At 39.2% G+C, this 5,409-nt stretch overlaps 1 pseudogene; it reads right to left on the reverse strand.

Annotated features, from left to right (window-relative positions):
* Positions 1–3,687: 3,687 nt before the first annotated feature.
* Positions 3,688–4,671, reverse strand: LOC110542672 (L-lactate dehydrogenase A chain-like; annotated as a pseudogene).
* Positions 4,672–5,409: the final 738 nt, after the last annotated feature.

Below are 5,409 nucleotides of genomic sequence, written 5' to 3' on the forward strand. Positions count from 1 at the left end.
TTTCTATGTCATATTAACTCCCCCTTCTTTCATATGATTCCCCGCAATCTGCCGAAGGTTTGGTTATGAGTCTTAATATCTGCTTTGATACACTGCTAGGTAGAGTCTTTCAGAGGCCCTCTGTGGTATGCTCTTGTCCTATTACTTGTTTTCTCCTACATCCAATGTCCATCCCATTTGTCTTTCTAAGTGAGGATTGATTCTCCTACTCCAGGTCCTCTTTCTTGTTTATCTTCTTTAGGTGTATAGATTTCAGTATATTTATCCTGTCTTATAGGTCTACATAAGTGATAATACCATGTGTGTCTTTCTGCTCTTGGGATACCTCACAAAAGATGATCACTACTATGTCCCACCATTTACCTGAAAATTTCATGATTTCCTCATTTTTAATTGCTGAGTAGTGTTCCATTGTGTAAAAGTACCACAATTTCTGTATCCATTCCTCAACTGAGGGACATTTGGGTTTTTTCCAGGTTCTGTCTATTACGAATAAAGCTGCTACAAACATGGTTGAGCAAATGTCCTTGTTGTGTACTTGAGCATCTTTTGGATATATGCCTAGGAGTGGTACAGCTGGATCTTGAGGAATTGCTATTCCTAATTGTTTGAGAAGGTGACAGATTGATTTCCAAAGTGGTTGTACACGTTTGCATTCCCACCAGCAATGGAGAAGGGTTCCTCTTTCTCCACAACCTCTCCAGCATGTGTTGTCACTTGAGCTTTTGATCTTAGCCATTCTGTTGGGTGTAAGGTGAAATCTCAGGGTCGTTTTGATTTGCATTTCCCTGATGTCTAAGGACGTTGTGCATTTCTTTAAGTGTTTTTCTGCCATTCTACAATCCTCTACGAACAGTTCTCTTTTTAACTCTGTGCCCCATTTTTTAATTGGATTACTTGATTTGTTGCTTTTTAACTTCTTGAGTTCTTTATATATACTGGATATTAGCCCTCTGTCAGATGTAGGTTTGGTGAAGATCCTTTCCCAGTCTGTAGGCTGTTGTTTTGTTTTGATGACAGTGTTTTTTATTTTATAGAAGCTTTTCAGTTTCATGAGGTCCCATTTACTGACTGTTGATCATAGAGCCTGTGCTGTTGGTGTTCTGTTCAGGAAATAGTCTCCTGTACCAATGAGTTCTAGGGTCTTCCCCAGTTTTTCTTCTAACCAATTTAATGTGACTGGTTTTTTGTTGTGGTCTCCGATCCACTTGGCCTTTAGTTTTGTGCAGGGTGATAAATATGGATCTATTTTCATTTTTCTGCATATGGACATCCACTTGGACCAGCACCATTTGTTGAAGATGCTGTCTTTTCCATTGAACGTGGTTGGCTTCTTTATAAAAAATCAGGTTTCCACAGGTGTGTGGGTTTATTTCTGGTTCTTCTATTCAGTTCCATTGATCTAGTTTTCTGTTTCTATGCCAATACCCTGCATTTTTTTTTAACTATTGCTTTGTAGCACAGCTCAAGATCAGGGATGGAGATAACTCCAGATGATCTGTTGTTGTACAGGATCATTTTGGAAATTTGGGGCTTTTGTTTCTCCATATGAAGTTGAGAATTTTTCTTTTAAGATTTGTAAAGAATTGTGTTGGTGTTTTGATAGGAATTGCATTTAATCTGTAGATTGCTTTTGGCAGAATGGCCATTTTCACTATGATAATCCTACCCATCCATGAGCATGGGAGATCTTTCCATCTTCTGATATCTTCTTCAATTTCTTTCTTTAGAGAATTGAAATTTTTCTCAAACAGGTTTTTCACTTGCTTGGTTAGAGTCACCCCAAGGTACTTTATGTTATTAGTGGCTATTGTGAAGAGTGCTTTTTTCCCCTGATTTCTTTCTCAGCCTTTTTGTCTTTAGTATACAGGAGGGCTTCTGATTTTTTTGAGTTGATTTTGTATCCAGACACTTTACTGAAGGTGTTTATCAGTTGAAGGAGTTCTATGGTTGAATTTTTGGGGTTGCTCATGTATACTATCATATCATCTACAAATAGTGATACTTTGACTTCTTCCTTTCTGATTTGTATCCCCTTGATCTCCTTTAGTTGTCTTATTGCTCTAGCTAGGATAACAAGCACTATGTTGAAGAGATATACAGACAATGGGCAGCCTTGCCTTGTCCCTGATTACAGGGGGATTGATTTAAGTTTCTCTCCATTGAGTATGATGTTGGCTATACACTTGCTGAATTTGCATTTGCTATGTTTAGGTATGTGCCTGTATCCCTGATCTCTCCAAGACTCTAAACATGAATGCATGTTGGATTTTTTTAAATTAATTACACTTTATTCACTTTGTATCCCCCCATAAACCCCTCCCTTCTCTCCTCCAGTTCCCACCCTGCCTCCCTCTTCTTCACGTATGCCCCTCCCCAAGTCCACAGAAGATGACAATGGAGCCACTCCTGATGAGATCTGATAGACAAAGATCAGAAGGAAGGAGAGGAGGACCTCCCTTATCAGTGAAAAAAAGGTACAAGAAGCATACCAAACACCAAATAGTCTGGACAAGAAAAAAAAAGTCTTTTCACCACATAATAATCAAAACATTAAATTTATATAACAAAGAAAACATATTAAAAGCTGCCAGAGAAAAAGTCAAAGTAGCATATAAAGAGAGGCCTCATCAAGACTTATCAAGGAAGACTTTAATCCCACAAGGACCTGGGCAGATGTGCTATAGACTCTACTAGCTCATAGATACTGATCCAGATTACTTTACCCAGCAAAACTTTCAATCACAATACATGAAGAAAACAAGGTATGCTATGATAAAGTCAAATTTAAACAATGTCAGTCTACAAACACAGCTACAGAAGGGGCTAGAAGGAAAACTCCAATCAATGGAAGTTAACTATACCCATGAAAACAGAAGAATTAAATAATATCACACTAGTAAAACCAAAAGAAAGGAAGCATTCACACACACACAAACAAACACAAACACACACAGACACAGACACACACACACACACATACAGTACTACCACCACCACCACCAAAATAACAATCATTGGTCGTTTATATCTCTCAATATCAATGGTCTCAATTTTCCAATAAAAAGACATGGACCAAAAGGATGGGAAACAGAAACCACTATTCTGCTGCGAAGAAATATACCTCAACATCAAGGATAAATATTACATCAGAGTAACGGGTTGGAAAAAGGTTTTCCAGGCAAATAGACCCAAGGGGAAAGCTGGCATAGCCATTTTTTTCACTGCTCAGTGTTTATTTGGTGTTTTCATTGGCATGACACCTGGGTAGTTGGTAGCATCATCCATATGCAGATCTTGCTTTTTTACATCTTATTGCAATGTACCCTACAGACACATGTAACACATAAAATAACATCTATTAGAAGAGTTATGCACAAGATGTGCATAATAGATTTACACATTGGAGCCAGGTTAGGACTAGTTGGGAACTCGTTTGCCTAGGCATGTTTGGTGAGCCTTTATACAATTGGCAATGTGTCTTAGAGATAGTGGGATGTCACACTAACCAGGTTACCACTACACAAGTACCACTTAGCATAAGGGTTGAGCTGTGGGAACTGAGGTTTAGCCCAGACCACCTGAACACAACTGAACTAACCACAGCTCAGATAAGGAGACAGTGTGTGGTCTCCATAGAAACCCTACTGCAGCCTGGAGAGTAAAGTGTTAGGAGATGGAGAGACTTTAGAACTGGAGCTCTTTCCGGATCTGCCAGAGACTGTCTGCATTCTTCTAAAGTCAGTCCTCCTCTTAAGGAGTCAGAGTCACCTTCACAACATCTGAGATTCTATTTTCTTCCAGGAAAAATGGGACACTGAGGAAGATATCATCCTTGATCCCATAAAGATCTTTAATCATGGTAGAAATGGGAATCATCTACTTAAGATTCTTCATTATGCTTTCTGCCAAATCTGCTACAGAGAGGTCAATAGCCCAGTAGGTATAAAATTTTACTTTGATCATCTCTAGGCACTGCCAACTACCTGCTTGTGAGCCTCCTCTTATTGTTCCTTGTCTGTCACAGTGCCCAGTTTGAGGTTGAGATTCTTCAGGGCCAGCAGCATTCATGCCATTCCACATGGTAACACTTGGGTCTCCATGCTCCCCTGGGATCCACCCATGGGAGTTTAGGGGATGAACTCCAAGCCTTTCTCCTATCATGTAATGGGACTAATCTGAATCCAGATTGCAATCACTTCCAATAATTCAGTTTTGGGGAAAGCCACATTATTCTCCAAGCCACAAAGATCAAAATATCCACTGGGTTTATAAAACAAGCAGCTTGCATTTTGGACTGTACTTCACGATGTTTGGAGTGATGGACCTGAAGATGTTCCAGTTTCACAGGACCAAACTGAGTAGGCTCTCTCCTCACTGATGGCTTCTGCTGTGATAATGACCACCTTGGAGTGTAGTATAGTCTTGGCCAGAGATAATTTTTGGTGTTCTAAGGATAAAGTTGCCATGCTGGAGATTCATCATCTCTCTCTTCTACTTGTCTTCCATGATATCAACAATAAGGTCATGCTGATCTGCCAAAGCCTTCATTAAGATACTGATGGCATGAGCTATGCCAACAGCACCAACCCCAACAACTGAAATCTTATTCTGAAGCTCTTGTTATTCCTTAAGAAGATTCACAATCAGCTGGCCCTTGAGGGTTGCCATGTTGTACTTTCAAACTTTGGGGACCACTAGTGTGAAATGGGCCATGACAGGTGCTCAGTGGCATGATCTCAGCTTGGCTCCAGTGGCTCCAATAACTGATATAGCCATTTTCATTTCTAAGAAAATCAACTTCAAACTAAAGCCAATCAAAAAAGATGGGGAAGAACATTACATAATCATCAAATGCATCAAATGCATTGATCAAATGCATCAAGATGACATTGCAGTTCTTAAAATCTCTGCACCAAACAAAAGGACATATATGTTTGTAAAGGAAATGCTATTGTAACTTAAATCACATATTGACCCACACACTGATAGTGGGAGACCTCAGTACCCACAAATACAAATGGTCAGGTCATCCAGACACAACCTAAACAGGGACCTAACAGACATTATAAACCTGGATCTAGCGGATATTTATAGAACATTTTACCCAATACAAAAGAAAATATCTTCTTCTCTGTGTGTCATAGAACCTTCTCCAAAATAGACCACATACTTAACATAAAACAAGTTTCAACAGATACAAGAAAATGGAAATAAATCCCTACATCTTATCAGATCACCATGGACTAAAACTGGGTATCAGAAACAACAGAGAGCTTACAAACTCATAGAAACCGAACAACTCTCTAGTGGATGAAACCTGAGTCAAGGTGGAAATAAAGAATGATTTAGGATTCAATAAAAATGATTACACAGCATACCCAAACTTATAGGAAACAATGAATAGCC

The sequence above is a fragment of the Meriones unguiculatus genome, chromosome X, assembly GCF_030254825.1.
Source record: "Meriones unguiculatus strain TT.TT164.6M chromosome X, Bangor_MerUng_6.1, whole genome shotgun sequence".
In the NCBI taxonomy this organism is placed as follows: domain Eukaryota; kingdom Metazoa; phylum Chordata; class Mammalia; order Rodentia; family Muridae; genus Meriones; species Meriones unguiculatus.